The sequence below is a fragment of the Neophocaena asiaeorientalis genome, unplaced genomic scaffold (assembly GCF_003031525.2).
Source record: "Neophocaena asiaeorientalis asiaeorientalis breed wild unplaced genomic scaffold, Neophocaena_asiaeorientalis_V1.1 scaffold601, whole genome shotgun sequence".
Classification (NCBI taxonomy): domain Eukaryota; kingdom Metazoa; phylum Chordata; class Mammalia; order Artiodactyla; family Phocoenidae; genus Neophocaena; species Neophocaena asiaeorientalis.
In genome coordinates, this window is record NW_020174793.1 from 3,030,687 (window position 1) to 3,052,855 (window position 22,169).

The window sequence follows — 22,169 nt, forward strand, 5'->3', positions numbered from 1 at the left end:
ATATGGGAAAGTAGTAGTCACAAGATACCCAGTTTCAGTTAGACAAGATGAATAAGCCCTAGAGATCTACTGTATAGTATAGTACCTATAGTTAACAATACTGAATTTTATACTTAAAATTTTGCTAAGTGTTCTTAACAAGAAACAAATAAATAAATAGGCTAATAAGTTAAGAGGGTGGGAAAAAAACTTTTGCAGGTGAAGAATACATTTATGGCATAGGTTGCAGTGATGGTTTCATGGGTGAATACTTGCCTCCAAACTCACCAAGTTGCATATTTAATTATGTGTAGTTTTTGCATGTTAATTATACCTTAATAAGTCATTTTTAAAAGGAACTAAAATATCTGATTATTGAATTTCCAGTGGCAAGAACTTTTGAATGCAAATGGCCAGAAGAAAAAAAGCCATCACTAAAATATTTGTAGAATACAAGGTAGGTATGGGACTGAAATAGAAGACATGGTATAGGCAAATTTCCAACCCACTCTCTTCATCATTGATTGCAGTAAGCAGAATGTAAGTAGGTGCACATTCTTCTACAGATTTGAAGAAACCATGCACATGAATTTCATAACTGCCCTAGTTTCACAATACCCCTGATCAATTTTTATTGAGCCAAAAATCATTCCCTACTCTCCATGGAGCATTCTTTCAGAATCTGTTGGAGTAAAAGATGCTCTGATGTTGCACTGACACTGTTGGTCATCAACTACATAAGCCACAGGAAGAACCTCATTGTATGTGATATATCAGGTTATGAATGAGGGTTGAGTAGAGTCACTAGTCAGAGGTGGAAAAAAGTAGAAAGTACTACTTTATTCATTAAAAGTATTGATTTGGACCATAACTTGGGAAAAATTTAGTCTTTTGGGGTGTAAAAACTATGGCCTTTGCAGTGACAGAAATTTCTTTGAATTTGAGGAGTGAGGTCGATATCACCTGTATGAGTGATATTTGCTTTACCACTTCACTGCCCACAAAATGGCACATAGATTGTCACATTTCTTTTAAAAATGGAGTCCTCTTGTCAAGAGTCCCTAAGGGTGCACTTTCTTTTCAATTGCTCTGGGCTCATTTTGGAGCTAAAATAAAATGTTTTCACTTAAAAAAAAAAGTATAGATTTGGATGCTAGCAGAGGCTAAACATATTTTAGATGCTAGGGAAAATGTTATAAAGCAAGGACAGAAGAATAAATATATAGTGAATCTCAAGAAGAAGCAAAAATTCAAGAATCAAGTAAAATTAGTAGCAAATGCTTATATAATACTTATGTCAGCCATTTTTGTATATGTTTTATAAATAAACCATGTAAGCCTTACAACACTCCTATGAACTTGATACTTCTATTATCTCTAATTTAAGATGAGGAAACTGACATACAGAGAGGTTAAATAACCTGCCAAAGATGGCACTGAATGCATGTAAACAGCTATCTGGTTCCAGAGTCTCTACATTTTTTGCAGTCAAGTGTCTGATACTGATTGACAGTTTTATAGAAGAGAAGATTCACCATTTCAAATAGTGAAAATGGCAAAGCAAAGGCATGGAGAAGATAAAAACAGGAAGAGCGTAAGTATTTAAACTTGTGTAGAGTATATTATTTACCAATAGGCATAGTTTCATAGACAACTCATGTTCTATCATATAATAAATATGTGCTAGAAAAATCATGGCTCCAATCTATAGCCAAGGTCAAAGATATTCAGTATCTGATTAGGGTTGTGTAGTAACAGCCTTAAATGTCATCTGTTATCTATATTCTATACCTTAGGCTGTATTTCTCCTTTTAGCCAAATTACAGTTTTGTGTCAAGGGTTTAGCTTGCTTTTTTGCCTCTGGCAATGAACTAAGTTTAGCAGGTCTTTACGCACCTCTAATAAGTAAGATAAACTGAAATGGACCAAAAAAAAAAAGAAGCAAATGGTTATGAATATTTAAAGTAACACACAACTATAGACAATTCATATTTTTTCTGTATCTCAAAATATACACATCTGTTAATGGAGGTCATCATTAATAAAATTTCAGTTTGTAGTTTAATTAAGTAGGGTACTATTATACATATTAAAAAAAAAAACAGATCCTGTTACTTTACTTAAAGTTTTAAGAGAAGAATTGTAAATATAAAACACATTATAAGCAGATATTTTTCTACATCTTTATGTCAAGTGGCATGTTGAATATTATATATTTCTAGATTTATAATTTAAAGACAAGTAAAATATGGTCACTGATTATTTCTAATTAGATTATTTAAATTGTATCTACCTTTAACATTGACTTAGAAAATCATCCATTTTCCTAATTTCAGCATGTTTAACAAAATGTTTTAAGTCCTGCTATATGTTATCCAGAATGAAATTAAATCAAATAAAACCAATCAATGAGTTTCTCTTTTTGATAAGTCTAGTACATTTTACTCTTACCTAGGAGAGATGTAAATGGACAAAAATAACTTCAAAAATTAAATTATTAAAGTATTCCTTCTTGTATTTTATGATAATATTTCATTATGAAATTTTAAAAAAGAGTGTGCAGGTCATTCTGAATCTCATGGATTAAATGTAATTTTTTTCCATTCTTACTAATATTCATATATTTAAACAAAGAGTTTTTTAAAAAGAAGGATTAATGGAACTAGAAGAGTATGACCAGTTGATCTCTTCATGCTCTACTTTCCCCAGAAACCAGAAAAGCCATATGAATTTTAATCCATTGTTTTACATTTTAATATATGTCCTTAGTATTAGTGTTCATTATGATGAATGGGTACTATTCTCCTTCTATAGCCATTCAAACAATTTAGTGTTGAGGGACTAACAGAAATCCCAAACACAATTTAAAACCAACCAAAAGGGATCTAAAACATTAGATAGAAAATCTTTTCAGTTTAGATATACAATAATGTATAGATTAAATTGCTCTGTGAAATATGAAGGTTTCTATTAAAGAGACACATTGAAATGCATATCTATTTTTTAAAAGTAAGAAATGTTACTCTATGGCTGAAGTAAGTTATGCAAATTTCCTAAAATATAGTTTATCTTCAAACAAGTTAGTAATTACTTTGAATTTTAAAAATATTTTTACTACCTTTACTATGCATTTTACATGTTGCCTTTGGATTAACGACCATTTCAGAAAAGATGATCCATATATTCACATTGTCAGAGTGCCTTTTTTGGAGAAAGGAGAGGAGAGAAGAAAGGAAATTGTAGCAGGCTGACTCTGGGATGACCCCCAATGATCCCGTCCCTCCTCATATTCAGACCTCTTTGTAATTTCTTCTCTTTGAGTGTGGGTTGGCCTAGAAACTTGCTTTGAATCAGTAGAATACAGCAGAGGTAATAGGATGCTATTTATGTAATCAGATTATAAGACATTGTAACTCATGTTGCTGGTAGACTCTTTTGCTAGAAGTTGACCAGAATGTTTAACTAATAAACTGTGTGTCAAGTTTTGTGTAGCATAATTTTCTATCACATGTCTAGGTGACATGGTTATAACTTACGGAATCATTTTTTAAAGACTGTTTTTAAAAAGGAACGAAATTGGGTCATTTGTAGAGACATGGATGGATTGAGACTGTCATACAGAGTGAAGTAAGCCAGAAAGAGAAATACAAATATCGTATATTAACACATATATGTGGAACCTAGAAAAATGGTACAGATGAACTGGTCTGCATGGCAGAAATTGAGACAAAGATGTAGAGAACACACGTATGGACACCAAGTGGGGAAGGTGGTGGGGGGTGGTGGTGTGATGAATTGGGCAATTGGGATTGACATATATACACTGATGTGTATAAAATTGATGACTAATAAGGACTTGCTGTATAAAAAAATAAATTAAATTAAAAAAAAATTTTTAAAAGACTGTTTTTAAATATACACAATAAACTAAATTATATTTTTACTAAAGAAATTTTAAGTAGAGGATGTTTGAAATTTTGGATAAGATGTTAATATTGATATGAACTAAAATATTCTCTAAATTGTAATAAAATGGAAATTATAAAGATAATTTTATATACATATATTTTTTTTAATTTGGCTTTCCATGTAGTTTGTCTTCAGGCAGAGAGTGCCCTGGTGAAACTGATGCAAGTATCTTAACTCCTTGGTAGTAAATCATTTTTTTTTATTGTTATCACATTTGTACTTGAGTCAGCATCCCAGAATCCCATCAGCTCTGGGACACTGATATTATCTAGTTATAGAGCCAGCAAGACAGACTGTCAATCAAGTGACCAAAATCAAAAATAGAGGGGACCTGACTGCACCACCTACCAAGCTTTCCTGAATGCATGCTGCTCAGTTTTCCATCCCCAGTTTCCTAACTCTCTAATTCTTTTGGAAGAATTTGGGAAAGGTCAAAGAAAGGACATGTATTTTAATCTGGTACTCACAGAATAAGTAGGATTATGCCAGAAAGAGGATAGTGTGTGTAAAAGTGTAGTCTTGAGAAGACAAGAAATTTTGTTTGAAGACACTTTCTGAACATCCTCAAGGTTTTAGATTTATTTTTTTATTTTAGATTATAGAATCTGTTACTCACAGACTAATATAATTCCTTGTTTACCTTACTAAATTAAGGTATCATTGTCCAGTATAGAACATGGAGTTATAGATGAGAATGAGGAAACTTCATCACATAGGGACTAGGTGGAAGCTAAGAAAAATTGAATGCCTGCACTAAAGCCTATATTATATCAATTGGACTAAAAGAAAGATTAGATTTGAGAAATATTACTTTTCTTGAATCAGTGGGTGTAGAGATTGCATACCATCATTAAGGGGTAGGGAGAATTCAAGGATATTCCAAAAAGTTTATGGCTTAAAAGAAAGTAGCATGAGAAAACTATAAGACACTGATGAAAGAAATTAAAGATGATACCAACAGGTGGAGAGATATACCATATTCTTGGATTGGAAAAATCAATATTGTGAAAATGACTATAATACCCAAAGCAATCTACAAATTCAATGTAATCCTTATCAAATTACCAATGGCACTTTTTATGGAACTAGAACAAAAAATTGTAAAATTTGTATGGAAACACAAAAGACCCCGAATAGCCAAAGCAGTCTTGAGGGGAAAAAATGGAGCAGGAGGAATCAGACTCCCTAACTTCAGACTATACTACAAAGCTACAGTAACCAAGACAATATGGTACTGGGACAAAAACAGAAGCATAGATCAATGGAACAAGATAGAAAGCCCAGAGATAAACCCATGCACCTATGGTCAAGTAATCTATGACAAAAGAGGCAAGGATATACAATGGAGAAAAGACAGTCTCTTCAATAAGTGGTGTTGTGAAAACTGGACAGCTACATGTAAAAGAATGAAATTAGGACACTTCCTAACACGATACACAAAAATAAACTCAGAATGGATTAGAGACCTAAACCTAAGGCCGGACACTATAAAAATCTTAGAGGAAAACATAGGAAGAACACTCTTTGACATAAATCACAGCAATATCTGTTTTGATCCACTTCCTAGAGTAATGGAAATAAAAACAAAAATAAACAAACGGGAACTAATTAAACTTAAAAGCTTTTGCACAACAAAGGAAACCATAACAAGACCAAAATACAACCCTCAGAATAGGAGAAAATATTTGCAAATGAATCAACAGACAAAGGATTAATCTCCAAAATATATAAACAGCTCATGCAGCTCAATATTAAAGAAAGAAATAACCTAATCCAAAAATGGGCAGAAGACCTAAACAGACATTTCTCCAAAGAATACATACAGATGGCCAAGAAGCACATGAAAAGCTTCTCAACATCACTAATTATTAGAGAAACACAAACCAAAACTACAATGAGGTATCACTTCACAACAGTTAGAATGGGCATCATCAGAAAATCTACAAACAACAAATGCTGGAGAGGGTGTGGAGAAAAGGGAACCCTATTGCACTGCTGGTGGGAATGTAAATTGATACAGCCACTATGGAGACCAGTAAGGAGCTTCCTTAAAAAACTAAAAGTAGAATTACCATATGACCCAGCAATCTCACTACAGGACATATACCCAGAGAAAACCATAATTCAAAAGACACATGAACCCGAATGTTCACTGCAGCACTATTTACAATAGCCAGGTCGTGGAAGCCACATAAATGCCCATGGACAGACTAATGGATAAAGAAGTTGTGGTACTTATATACAATGGAATATTACTCAGCCATGAAAAGGAACAAAATTGGGTCATTTGTTGAGACGTGGATGGACCTAGCGACTGTCACACAGAGTGAAGTATGTCAGAAAGAGAAAAACTAATATCATATATTAACGCATATATGTGGAACCTAGAAAAATGTTACAGATGAACTGGTTTGCAGGGCAGAAATTGAGACACAGATGTAGAGAACAAATGTATGGACACCAAGGGGGGAAAGTGGCAGGGGTAGGGAGAAGTGGTGGTGTGAATGAATTGGGTGATTGTGATTGATGTGTATACACTGATTGTATAAAACTGATGACTAATAAAAACCTGCTGTATAAAAACTAAATTAAACAAAATTCAAAAAAAAAAATTAAAGTAGCATGAAAAAGTTAAGAAATATAAAGCAGTCAGGATGGAAGGAAGACAAAAATAATTTGTTTTGTGATATTATATTTGAAGTCCTTGTCATATATGTCATTAGAGATGTCTGATAGGAAGCTAGATATCTGTTTATGAAAATTAAGAAAAAAATTTTTTTTTTTTTGCGGTACGCATGTCTCTCACTGTTGTGGCCTCTCCCGTTGCAGAGCACAGGCTCCGGACACGCAGGCTCAGCGGCCATGGCTCATGGTCCCAGCAGCTCCACAGCATGTGGAATCTTCCCGTACCGAGGCATGAACCCGTGTCCCCTACATCGGCAGGCGACTCTCAACCACTGCACCACCAGGGAAGCCCGAAAGAAATTTTGATGAACAAAAATTCTTTAAGATTTATCAACGTATAACTCGGATTCTCAATATTGGATATCACCTGACTGCAAATTTTCAATGTAAACTTGGTCATTGCAAAGAAAACTTCAGAGGAAGTATTACTCAAGCACAACTAAAAACAAGGAACAAAGAGAAAAAATAATAATGATCAAAGACTGAGCTAAGCATGGTGTATATATAACTATAGAAATATAGCATCAGGTGACAGAGAGGCAAGCTTATAATAATGTGAAGTAGAGTACACAAAACTTGCAATAAATGCCAAACAACAAGGTGCAAAGATGAGATAAAGGTGGTGCCATTATGATAAACTACTCATGTACAAAGCCAGAATCTAGGGGGTATTATTACAGCATTTTCAAAGTAATCTTCATTTCAGGAAAATGATGAGCCAGCCATTATTTCAGCAAATCCATAACCTCTCACTACATACATAATATCTAAATTTTGCTTCTTGTTTGGTTGCTTTGACTTTGTGTCTGCATAGAACCTTGTAATAGAAATCATTAAGATGCAGTGGAGAAATTATGATATGGATTTTGAGTAACTTGGATTTGTCTTATAACCATTGAGACTGAGGCTCAGTTTTCTTACCTGTAGAATATAATACTATTTTGTTGCTTGGTTACTGTGAAATTTCAAAAAGATAATATATGTAAAATTCTTATCTCAGTCCCTCTGACACAGTAGGGATTTAATTCATTCAACAAGTGTGCATTAATTGTTTACTGTGTCTTAGGTACCATGATAGGCACTATGGATAGTGTGGCAAACAAGAGACACAATTCCTGCCAGAATTGCAGGAATTTATATTATTTCTGGAAAAAAGAACAATTGAACAAGCAGTGATTATAGAGTGATTAATGTCATGACAGGGGAAATACAGGAAATACTATAGCAGAACATAGTAATTATTACTAACACAAAACATGTATTTTCAGGCACTTTTCTAAGCATGTTTTGCACCTTAAATAGTGTAATCCTTAGGAAAACCCCATGAAACAGGTAATCATCTCGATTTATGGTTGCAAAAATGAGGCAAAGAGATATTAAACAACTCACCCAAGGTAACACAGTTTTTAAATTGCAGAGCTGGGGTTAAGAGTAGTCTGTACTCTTAATCTCTTAGTTAATCTGCTCTTCCATTGATGACATGGCTAATTTAGACCAGGAAAGGAGCTTCCTGGAGAAGTGAAAACTGAAAGATAGGTAGTATCTAGCCAAGCAAAAAGGAGGCGGGTGGGAGTATGATTTAGACAGAAAATACATGAAAGTAAAAATTGACTGTATTTCAAGATTAAAATACACCTGTGATTGCAAATTCAGGATATGCAGATTGCTTATCTAATATTTAATTGGGTTTAGAAGACATTTTATATTTTGAAAGCAGATGGGTTTTTATGGGAGTATAAAATATCATTGTGAGTTATTATTGTGTTCCTTTTTATTGCAGTTTGAGAATTTCTTTCTTTATTTTTTACAGTTGTGTTACCCACATTACCATAAATATAAAATATACTTCTTGTTGTTGTAGTTCTAAAAAATATATCTCAAGTATTTGTAAAATGAGACTAGAAGCGCTCTGTGATTTCTGGATGCCTCACCTTGAGGGAATGTATAGCCATTATTTTGAACCCAGAACTAAATTGTCAATGATAGCTCTTTCTGAGATGTTAACAGACCTTCATTCATGGAAACTTATTAGAGCAACAAACTAGATCTACCTAACATTTTACTTATTTCAAATTCTGCCATATTCTATAATTGTGAAAGTGTTTTAAAATGTTCAACTGTAAATTTAATTGGAATGTAATTTTAATGATTAAAAACCCCTTTTAAACACTTGATTTTCCTTCTATATTTCAATTTCAAAGTAAAAATTTAAGCACTTTTCCAAGGTTGAGCTTATAAGTTGTACACTTTTTTTTTTTTTCAGATTTATATCCATAATTCAAACTCTTTCTTTTTCAGATGTCAATTTGGGTATCTCCTATGGGCAAAGAGTGGAAATGAGTACTATTTATGGCTGATATCAATAAGATGCATGCCCTCACATGTGTACTAGCGGTAAATGATAAAACTTAACATTTTCTACTTGGAAGATAAACCAGTGGAGAGAAAGATTAAGAAAATGAAATAAGTTGAAGGCTTAGTGCCTTTTCATTCTCTTACCTCTAATAAAGTTAAATATATAAAAGAATATGGATGGATAGACTTAAGAGTAGAATAAATGAACACATAAGAAAGAAGAGGAATATTATTTTAATTGAGGTGGAGGAAAGAAAGAGCATAAGTATAAAAACACAGATAAATATTTGAATTTTTAAACCTCCCTGAGACCACCATCATTCTAATTTCCTAAGAGTGGGACCCAGAAGTGGGCAAGATGTTTGGGAGCTTGTGAAAAAGAATTTGGAAAACTTGTGTGGATAATATAAAGTAAATTGAAAGCTTGTGTGGAGGATATAAAGTAAATTAAAGTAAAATAATTGCTGACTAGTAATTAATTTCAAATTTTATATATCTCAATTAAATAGCATGATATTTATGCTGAGAAAGCCAAGGAATAAATGTCAAAGATAAGCAAGAGTTATTTTGAATTTCATATACCTCTTTTGTCCATTTGCTCTAGTTATCATAAGTTGATGGCAGTGATATTTAAACAAGTTATAAACAATTAAATATTTATATGAAATGGTTGCTAGCAATAAACATTCAATTCAACTTCTCCAAAATCTCTAATAAAATATCTATGAGAATACAAAAAAAAAAAGAAGAAAACTCACACTTTCATTAAAGTAAGATTAATATGTAACTTGGAAGATGGAAAGAATGTGGCTGGAAAGAAGGTAAACAAAATTGCAGTGTTTACACAGGTTACACTGGGTAACCATCTATCACATAGATCAGTATTTACAGAAATTTGAGGCAGCTAGTGTTCACAATGTTTACTTAGAGATAGGTTTGTTGGGAGTGGGAAGGGGTGGACTTAGGGGCAATTCATTACACTCTGATTGGACTTAAGTCCTCATAAAATTGTTCTCAGTTCAAACAGAGATAAATGTGCTTTAGTACATAGTTTATTTTGGGCGTTGTAGTAAGTCACCATTCTATTAGTTCAGATAATTGGGACAGAAGATCCTACTAAGTCTAATAAGGACTCACAGGTAGGGTGCATGGATGCTTATCAGACACTAGAAAGCTATGCACACTATTTTTTTTTTTTTTTTTTGTCATCAGTGTATATGGGAAGGGAGTTTACTCAACCTGCATCATACTGAGCACAGATAAAGGCAATTCACTCTCTTCCTCTGTCAACCCACAACTGGATACAATAGAACATCCCTCTATTGTATGGAAAAAAAGATACAATTAACAATAAAAAAGATTATTTAAAATATCTCAACACAAAGAGAATGCATGGGACATTATCTTGAAGACTCAGGGATAAACATGTCTTGGAAATTTATTTATAACAGGAATCAAAAGGAAATTTTAAAAATCTTATATTTCCCAGCTTCAGGACAATGAAAAAATGTTTAGTGCTTTTAAAATGTGAGCAAACAGTCATGAGAAGAGAACAGCCTGAGAGGAACTCAAAATACAATGAGATAAAGCCATCAAAATAAGGCAAATGGAAAGGAAGAGATAAGGAGGCATTTTACGGAGAGTAAGAAATAAAGAACAATATTTAAATATACATTGGTATATATCTTAATGTTTAAGAACAGAATTAACTTCAATAAGTATTATAAATGAAAAGATAGGAGAGCTTGTCCAATACTGCAGAACAAATACAATATTTTAAATAAGAAAAAGATGCTAAGTATGGAAAAATTAAAATTAATATAAACACTAAGAATTAAAGAATTTGCCAAGGGAAAACACAATGAATGCTTTCTTTTAGTGAGCTATCTACAAATAATCATTCAATTTCTAAAAACACTAAGAAAATATTGTAGCACAAACTGGAAAAAAGTGAAGAATTGATCATTTATAATTACATGTTATCAGTGACTTTTGTAGAATTGCCATTTCATAGTGATTACAAAATGCAGACTATATTATTTTTGTCTTCACACAAAGTGTACCACTCATATTGCCCTTGCCCTTGGAATGTTACTGGAAAATATAAAACTCTTAGTGGAAGAAAATGTAAAATCTGTTAAAAAAATTAAAATATCTTAATACATAGGAATAAATATTTTGTTCATGGATGAGTTAATATTATAAAAATATTGATTATCCATAAATTAATAGAAAAATTCAATGCAACTCCATTAAAATTTTTGCCAAAATGTTTGAAGAACTTGATATGCTTATCCTAAAATTACATGGAAGAATAAGGTTCCATGAATAGCTAACTCAATTTTTAAAAAGAAGAATACATTTGGAATGGGCTTGTAGGTGTCGGCTTGTAAATAGGATATGTAACAAAAACAGAATAATTAAAAAAATTTTAAAGGCTAATATTGGGGAAGAACAAAGAGATCAATGACATTGGAGAACTAACTAAAGAGTAGAGATTAGAAAAGAACTTGTACAAAGTTCAAACCTTCATTCACAAATTAGTGCTTACATAAAAGAATCATTAATAGATTACTGATAAACCAGTTCTCTAGGAGAAAAATATAATTGGAGCCTAATCTTATGCAATATGTAAAGGAAAACTCCAAAGAAGTTAAAGTCCAAATATAAAGGAAACATTTAAAGAAAAGAGTAAGAAATGCAGGATAACATTTTAAATCACATTTTTACAGGTAAAAAAAAAATCACTGTGCAAGACCTGAAAAAGTGTAAATATAAGACTAAAATCATCTGGATATGACTACATCAAAATTAAAGCTTTCTGGGCTTCCCTGGTGGCGCAGTGGTTGAGAGTCCGCCTGCCGATGCAGGGGAAACGGGTTCGTGCCCCGATCCGGGAAGATCCCACATGCCGTGCAGCGGCTAGACCCGTGAGCCATCGCCCTTGCGCCTGTGGGTCAGGAGCCTGTGCTCCGCAACGGGAGAGGCCACAACAGTGAGAGGCCCACATACCGAAAAAAACAAAAACAAAAACAAAAACAAAAAACATTAAAGCTTTCTCTTCAATTAAATTACTTCAATTAGTTTACTCAGTTATGTTTATGACCCAGTAACCTCCTCCTGAGAGAAGAGTAGAGACAACATCTTACATAGATTCATAACTTAGAGTGTCTGGAAATACTCAATGATGCATTGCTTTTGGTATTCTAGAGGTGAGGTAAAACTAGGTATCTCTCACTAAGGGATGGTGAGTGCATGCTGAGAAATATTTAGCAGTTAGAAGCCAGGTAATCACAGAAAAATAAAAATATATTGTAAATTCAACTTACCTTTGGTTTATTTTTTTTAAAGAATGAATTCTATGATATAGTATTTGTTATGAAATTTGAACTCTAATCATAACTCTAAACCTAACAAAACAAAGAACGCATACGTACATAGAAAAGTATATCAAATACTTTAGGGTGGGTGCCAATAAATGTTCCGAAGAATGAAAAGAAACATAAAATAAAAACAAGAAAGAGTCTTCTCATGGGTCATAATACTGTTTCTTGGACTGCAGACTACAATATCTCAATTCTCAATAGTTAGAGCAAAAAATGAGAAAATAAAAAAGTAAGAAAAAATGAGAAAGACATCTAGAAATAATGTCTTTCCAGAATGCAAGAGTCCACAGAGTTCCTTTTATAAAGAACTAAAACTGGCCCACACTTGGCACATCCTCATGAAAGTTTGTAATACCAACTTAAGATAAAACATAAAGCTTTGGGGGAGGGATGGGATGTCAAACAAGACACACAAAAAAGGATAAACATAAGAATGGCACAACACTTCTTAATGGAAAAATGGAGTAACCTTCAAAATTATGAAAAAGTTTTCTAAATTAAAATTCTATGCTTAGCCAAACTATTCATCAAGTGTGAGAAGGATAAAGGTATTATCAGATAGATAAGTTGTGGCAGAGATAATGCTATTTCTTAAACAGACATAATTCATATTCCTCCAGGCATATAAGAAATTTATTTCTCACCCTTCTTGCAGTTGAGTGAGGCTTAGTAATTGGGTTCTAACCAATAGAATGTGCTGGCCATGATGTGCATGTCACTTCCTTGACTAGATATAAAACCCCCCTATGTTAAAAAAATTAAATTTCCTTATGTGATCAGCCAAGCTCTCTCTTCCCCTTTTTCAGTGGCTTTGAAGACCATAATTGTTGTGTAACATACAGAGGGAGTTTGGGTCCATTACTGAGTGGAACAGCGCCCTAAAGTCCCCCTAATGCCTTCATGCATTAGACTGTGACAGGAACAATTAACTTTTATTGTGATATTGTAAGATTTAGGGATTTATTTTTATTTTTTTAAAAATATGTTACAAATATTCACTCAAAAACAAAGAGAAAATTTGGATTAACCCATTTTAGTATACAAATTTAATATCAAAGTCTCTATGTAAAATTCATTTGAATAAGTTCTGTTAGCCACTTCTAGTTTCTTTGTGATGTAAAATCTTTTAAAGCATAAAAATCAGCCTTTCTACATTATTCCATTAGACATACATAGAAGTTAAAAAAAATGAGAAGACAGAACAATCAACCAGAAAGGTGAATTTACTGAGAAACAGTCATTCGTTCTCCCTCCTCTTTTTCTTTTCCTCCTTTTCCAGGTCTCTTTTGGTTCCAATCAAGAGAAGTCTTGAGAGTTCTGAGAATATTTCTTTGAGGGCTTCAAATCACCATACCTACATCCTCTGCCACAACTACACACACGGGAACAAAAATAAAACTTTGCTATCTACTCATGTAGGAGGGATTCATGCAAAATAAACTCCTACATGGAGATCAACAGGTGAGTTTTCTACCTGCTCTTTATAATGTCCTTCCATTATAGTAAATCCCACACATTATGAGGCAGAAGGGGTTATGTGAGCTTTTCCCTGAAGTCAAAAAACTTGCATTCATTTCAAGTACCTGGTGGTCATAGGGTACAGACAGGGAAGGTGCCATCCCCCTTGGTAGGGGTGGTCGTGGTGGCGGTGAATGGGCTCCCGCAACCATGCACCTCCTGATGTACAGATTCTGGAGAAACAAAAGGCGGTCACACCGCAGTGAGCCAGTCAGGCTGTTGGGCCGCTGGGCAACCCGACCAGCCTGGAAGTGTCCCATCAGTTGCTGAAAGCAAAACTCTGTCCCCACTGTGAAGCCAGGCAATTTGGGCCAGAGAGTCAGAGGAGACCGGTAATCAACTCCTCCTCTCTGCTCACCTCCTTGGGGTTACAGCAATCCCATCTCCAAACCCAAATCTGACCCTGCAGTGCCAAACTGGGAGTGGCAGAAGGGCTCTGCCGGTGCTTCAGCGCCCTCTGGAGGTTGTTTGCTCTAACGGCAACTCTCAGCCCTCCCTCCTCCTCTTTCCCTAGTCCTTGGGGCTGCCTTGGCATCCTGCAGCTGCTGGCCTGATTTCATTCTTTTTTCTCCAATTACAATTACGTGTCTTACAGAGGTTTGGAGTCTGTTGAAGAAGGAAGATCTTTTAGTCAATACACCTTAACTCTGAGAAGTTGGTTTCAAGAATGAACCGGAAATACTGTATTTTTCTCCTGATGATTCCAAGGAGACACAGCTCAAATTTTCTAAATCATAAGAAAAACCAAGGTAAATATGATATTCTGAGCCAGAGATGAAGAAGCCGTTTTTAGCACCCACTCCTCATATCATATGACCGGGATTTAAATCCTAGGGATTTATTTTTCATTTCAAGGTAGCCAATCATACTCTAATGAGTAAAGTCTAAAAAATATACTTCCTGGGCTTTCCTGGTGGTGCAGTGGTTGACAGTCCGCCTGCCGATGCAGGGGACACGGGTTCGTGCCCCGGTCTGGGAAGATCCCACATGCCGCGGAGCGGCTAGGCCCGTGAGCCATGGCCACTGGGCCTGCGCATCCAGAGCCTGTGCTCCGCAATGGGAGAGGCCACAACAGTGAGAGGCCCGCGTACCGCCAGAAAAATATATATGTGTATATATATATCTCCCTCTGCAGTCTTTCTTGGGAAGCTATTGGGCTGGCCAAAACGTTCGTTCGCTTAATGAATACATTGTTCCATAAATTTCTTCGTGAAAATGAAAGATGTGTTTTTTATTTTTACTTAAAACCGAACAAACTTTTTTTTGCGGTACGCGGGCCTCTCACTGCTGTGGCCTCTCCCGTTGCAGAGCACAGGCCCCAGACGTTCAGGCTCAGCGGCCATGGCTCACGGGCCCAGCCTCTTCGTGGCATGTGGGATCTTCCCGGACCGGGGCACAAACCTGCGTTCCCTGCATCGGCAGGCGGGCTCTCAACAACTGCGCCACAAGGGAAGCCCCGAATGAACTTTTTGACCAACCCAATATATGAGAAGGAACTGTACTGAAATAAAAGAATGAAGACCACACCAAGAAACAATGTAATATGGAGTTCTGTAAAAAAGGATGTCAAGCATTTGATAGAGACAAAGTGAATTTCAAGGATAGTAAAAAAGTCCAGAGGACTCTAGGAGTGGTGTTTCCCCCAAATTAACTCGTATTTAATAAATATGTACTGATTTTCTACTATGTACCAAGTAATATTCTACAAATTAGTCATAATGCTTTAAACACAACAGAATAAAATTTGTTGAACAGTGCATGAAACTTAAAATCTAGAAATAATGGACTATTACTTGGAACTCAGAAGTTAAATATTATGAAATTAATATATTAAATATATGGATAACAATATATAAATATTAAAATATATTTTATATATTTATATATACTGCTCAGTAAGTACTTGTGCTTGATATTTTTGTATTATTTTATAGCGTTTAGATAAATATTTTTTTAAATTAAAAACAATTTAAGCACAATAAACGTCCATGAAAGTTGATTGCAGTGTTGAAGAGACAAAAGGAAGCTGTGAGGACTGAGACCAAATGAAGAGCACAGACCAGCTGTGAAAAGAAAAACAAACAGAAGAACAAAGCAAGGAGGTAGCTGTCTGAAAGCTAGGAAGGGTGCTCTCGCTAGAGATCAGTCAGCCGGCATCTTGATCTTGGACTTCCCAGCCTTCAGAACTATACACCAGAAATACATCTACACGTGGAACAACTCCTACAGAACACCTACTGAACGCTGGCAGAAGACCTCAGACCTCCCAAAAGGCAAGAAAGTCCCCAAGTACCTGGGTAGGGCAAAAGAAAAAAGAATAAACAGAGACAAAAGAATAAGGACGGGACCTGCACTAGTGGGAGGGAGCTGTGAAGGAGGAAAGATTCCCACACAATAGAAGCCCCTTCGTGGGCGGAGACTACGGGTGATGGAGGGGGAAAGCTTCGGACCCACAGAGGAGAGCACAGCAACAGGGGTGTGGAGGGCAAAACCGAGAGATTCCCACACAGGGGATCGGTGCCGACCGGCACTCACGAGCCTGAGAGGCTTGTCTGCTCACCCGCTGGGGCGGGCAGGGCTGGGAGCTGAGGCTCGGGCTTCAGTCGGAGCACAGGGAGAGGACTGAGGTTGGCGGCGTGAACAAGCCTGCAGGGGGTTAGTGCAACACGCCTAGCCGGGAGGGAGTCCGGAGAAAGTCTGGAGCTGCCGAAGAGGCAAGAGACTTTTTCTTCCCTTTTTCTTTCCTGGTGCGCAAGGAGAGGGGATTAAGAACGCTGCTTAAAGGAGCTCCAGAGACGTGTGCGAGCCGCGGCTAAAAGTGCGGACCCCAGAGACGGACGTGAGATGCTAAGGCTGCTGCCGCCACCAAGAAGCCTGTGTGCGAGCACAGGTCACTATGCACACCCCCCTTCCAGGGAGCCTGTGGAGCCCGCCACTGCCTGGGTCCCAGGAACCAGGGACAACTTCCCCGGGAGAATGCACGACGCGCCTCAGGCTGATGCAATGACATGCCGGTTTCTGCAGCCGCAGGCTCGCCCCGCACTCCGTACCCCTCCCTCCCCCCAGCTTCAGTGAGCCAGAGTCCCTGAAGCAGCTGCTCCTTTAACCTCATCCTGTCTGAGCAAAGAACAGACACCCTCCCCGACCTACACACAGAGGCGGGGCCAAATCCAAAGCTGAGCTCCTGGGAGGTGTGAGAACAAAGAAGAGAAAGGGAAATCTCTCCCAGCAGCCTCAGAAGCAGTGGATTAAAGCTCCACAATCAACTTAATATACCCTGCATCTGTGGAATACATGAATAGACAACGAATCATCCCAAATTGAGGAGGTGGACTTTGAGAGCAAGATTTATCATTTTTTCCCCTTTTCCTCTTTTTGTGAGTGTGTATGTGTATGCTTCTGTGTGAGATTTTGTATATATAACTTTGCTTCCACAATTTGTCCTAGGGTTCTATCCGTCTGTTTTCTTTGTATGTTTGTTTATTTTTGTTTTCTCTAAAATTTTTTTAATTAATAATTATTTTTTATTTTAATAACTTTATTTTATCTTTCTTTCCATCCTTCCCTCCTTCCTTCCTTCCTCCCTCCTTCCCTCCCTCCCTTCTTCCTTCCTTCCTTCCTTCTTTTCTTTCTTTCTTTCTTTCTTTCTCTCTCTCTCTTTCTTTCTTTCTTTCTTTCTTTCTTTCTTTCTTTCTTTCTTTCTTTCTTTCTTTCTTTCTTTCTTTTTCCCCCTTTTATTCTGAGCTGTGTGGATGAAAGGCTCTTGGTGCTGCAGCCAGGAGTCAGTGCTGTGCCTCTGAGGTGGGAGAGCCAACTTCAGGCCACTGGTCCACACGAGACCTCCCAGCTCCACATATCACACGGCAAAAATCTCCCAGAGATCTCCATATCAACACCAGCACACAGCTTCACTCAACGACCAGCAAGCTACAGTGCTGGACATCCTATGCCAAACAACTAGCAAGACAGGAACACAACCCCACCCATTAGCAGAGAGGCTGCCTAAAATCATAATAAGTCCACAGACACCCCAAAACACCAGACGTGGACCCGCCCACCAGAAAGACAAGATCCAGCCTCATCCACAAGAACACAGGAACTAATTCCCTCCACTAGGAAGCCTACACAACACACTGAACCAACTTTAGCCACTGGAGACAGACACCAAAAATAACGGGAACTATGAGCCTGCAGCCTGCAAAAAGGAGACACCAAACACAGTAAGATAAGCAAAATAAGAAGACAGAAAAACACACAGCAGATGAAGGAGTAAGATAAAAACCCACCAGACCTAACAAATGAAGAGGAAATAGGCAGTCTACCTGAAAAAGAATTCAGAATAATGATAGTAAAGATGATCCAAAATCTTGGAAATAGAATAGACAAAATGCAAGAAACATTTAACAAGGACCTAGAAGAACTAAAGATGAAACAAACAACAATGAACCACACAATAAATGAAATTAAAAATACTCCAGATGGGATCAATAGCAGAATAACTGAGGCAGAAGAACAGATAATTGACCTGAAAGATAAAATAGTGGAAATAGCTACTGCAAAGAAGAATAAAGAAAAAGGAATGAAAAGAACTGAGGATAGTCCAGAGACCTCTGGGACAACATTAAAAACAGCAATGTTTGAATTATAGGGATTCCAGAAGAAGAATAGAAAAAGAAAGGGACTGAGAAAGTATTTGAAGAGATTATAGTTGAAAACTTCCCTAGTATGGGAAAGGAAATAGTTAATCAAGTCCAGAAAACACAGATAGTCCCATACAGGATAAATCCAAGGAGAAATACACCAAGACACATAATAATCAAACTGTCAAAAATTAAATACAAAGAAAGCATATTAAAAGCAGCAAGGAAAAAACAACAAATAACACACAAGGGAATCACCATAAGGTTAACAGCTGATCTTTCAGCAGAAACTCTGCAAGCCAGAAGGGACTGGCAGGGCATATTTAAATTGATGAAGGAGAAAAACCAAGATTACTCCACCCAGCAAGGTAGATACAATCCTAGCTTAAGAAACAGGAAACATCTTGAATAAACAACCTAGCCTTGCACCTAAAGCAATTAGAGAAAGAAGAACAAAAAACCCCCAAAGTTAGCAGAAGGAAAGAAATCATAAAAATCAGGTCAGAAATAAATTAAAAAAGAAATTAAGGAAATGACAGCAAAGATCAATAAAACTAAAAGCTTGTTCTTTGAGAACATAAACAAAATTGATAAACCATTAGCCAGACTCATCAAGAAAAAAAGGAAGAAGACTCAAATCAATAGAATTAGAAATGAAAATGGAGAAGTAACAACTGACACTGCAGAAATAAAAAAGATCATGAGAGATTACTACAAGTAACTCTATGCCAATAAAATGGACAACCTGGAAGAAATGGACCCATTCTTAGAAATGCACCCCCTGCCAAAACTGAATCAGGAAGAAATAGAAAATATGAAGAGACCAATCACAATCACTGACAATTGAAACTGTGATTAAAAATCTTCCAACAAACAAAAGCCCAGGACCAGATGGCTTCACAGGTGAATTCTATCAAACATTGAGAGAAGAGCTAACACCTGTCCTTCTCAAACTCTTCCAAAATATAGCAGAGGGAGGAACACTCCCAAACTCATACTACGAAGCCACTACCACCTTGATACCAAAACCAGACAAGGATGTCTCAAAGAAACAAAACTACAGGCCAATATCACTGATGAAGATAGATGCAAAAACCCTCAGCAAAATACTAGCAAACAGAATCCAATAGCATATTAAACGGATCATACACCATGATCAAGTGGGGTGTATTCCAGGAATGCAAGGATTCTTAAATATATGCAAATCAATCAATGTGATATACCATATTAACAAATTGAAGGAGAAAAAACATGATCATCTCAATAGATACAGAGAAAGCCTCGACAAAATTCAACACCCATTTATGATAAAAAACCCTGAAGAAAGTAGGCATGGAGGGAACTTTCCTCAACATAATGAAGGCCATATATGACAAACCCACAGCCAACATCGTCCTCAATGGTGAAAAACTGAAGGCATTTCCACTAAGATCAGGAACAAGACAAGGTTGCCCACTCTCACCACTCTTATTCAACATAGTTTTGGAAGTTTTAACCACAGCAATCAGAGAAGAAAAGGAAATAAAAGGAATCCAAATCAGAAAAGAAGAAGTAAAGCTGTCACTGTTTGCAGATGACATGATACTATACATAGAGAATTCTAAAGATACTACCAGAAAACTACTAGAGCTAATCAATGAATTTGGTAAAGTAACAGGATACAAAATTAATGTACAGAAATCTCTGGCATTCCTATACACTAATGATGAAAAATCTGAAAGTGAAATCAAGAAATTACTCCCATTTACTATTGCAACAAAAAGAATAAATATCTAGGAATAAACCTACCTAAGGAGACAAAAGACCTGTATGCTCAAAATTATAAGACACTGATGAAAGAAATTAAAGATGATACAAATAGATGGAGAGATATGCCATGTTCTTGGATTGGAAGAATCAACATTGTGAAAATGATTCTACTACCCAAAGCAATCTACAGATTCAATGCAATCCCTATCAAGCTACCACTGGCATTTTTCACAACTAGAACAAAAAATTTCACAGTTTGTATGGAAACACATAAGACCCCGAATAGCCAAAGCAATCTTGAGAACGAGAAAAGGAGCTGGATGAATCATGCTCCCTGACTTCAAACTACAGTACTGTACTACAAAGCTACAGTATTCAAGACAGAATGGTACTGGCACAAAAACAGAAAGATAGGTCAATGGAACAGGATAGAAAGCCCAGAGATAAACCCACGCACATATGGTCACCCTATCTTTGATAAAGGAGGCAGGGATGTACAGTGGAGAAAGGACAGCCTCTTCAATAAGTGGTGCTGGGAAAACTGGACAGGTACATGTAAAAGTATGAGATTAGATCACTCCCTAACACCATACACAAAAATAAGCTCAAAAAGGATTAAAGACCTAAATGTAAGGCGAGAAACTATCAAACTCTTAGAGGAAAATATAGGCAGAAAACTCTATGACATAAATCACAGCAAGATCCTTTTTGACCCACCTCCTAGAGAAATGGAAATAAAAACAAAAATAAACAAATGGGACCTAATGAAACTTCAAAGCTTTTGCACAGTAAAAGAAGCCATAAACAAGACCAGAAAACAACCCTCAGAATGGGAGAAAATATTTGCAAATGAAGCAACTGACAATGGATTAATCTCCAAAATTTATTAGCAGCTCATGCAGCTCAATTAAAAAAAAACAAAAAAACAAAAACCCAATCCAAAAATGGACAGAAGACCTAAACAGACATTTCTCCAAAGAAGATATACAGACTGCCAACAAACACATGAAAGAATGCTCAACATCATTAATCATTAGAGAAATGCAAATCAAAACTAAAATGAGATATCATCTCACACCAGTCACAATGGCCATCCTCAAAAAATCTAGAAACAATAAATGCTGGAGGGGATGTGGAGAGAAAGGAACACTCTTGCACTGCTGGTGGAAATGTGAATTGGTACAGCTACTATGGAGAACAATATGGAGGTTCCTTAAAATACTACAAAGAGAACTACCATATGACTCAGCAATCCCACTACTGGGCATATACCCTGAGAAAACCATAACTCAAAAAGAGTCATGTACCAAAATGTTCATTGCAGCCCAATTTACAATAGCCCGGAGATGGAAACAACCTAAGTGTCCATCATCGGATGAATGGATAAACAAGATGTGGCACATATATACAATGGAATATTACTCAGCCATAAAAAGAAACAAAATTGACCTATTTGTAATGAGGTGGATAGACCTAGAGTCTGTCATAAAGAGTGAAGTAAATCAGAAAGAGAAAGACAAATACTGTATGCTAACACTTATATATGGAATTTAAGGAAAAAAATGTCATGAAGAACCTATGGGTAAGACAGGAATAAAGACACAGACCTACTAGAGAATGGACTTGAGGATATGGGGAGGGGGAAAGGTAAGATTTCCCATCTGTAGGCAAATCTACATTTGCCTTATGTACCCAAAACCCGAGAGAGAGGCATGGACATATATACACTACCAAACATAAGGTAGATAGCTAGTGGGAAGCAGCCGCATAGCACAGGGAGATCAGCTCGGTGCTTTGTGACCACCTGGAGGGGTGGGATAGGGAGGGTGAGAGGGAGGGAGATGCAAGAGGGAATAGATATGGAAACATATGTATATATATATATATA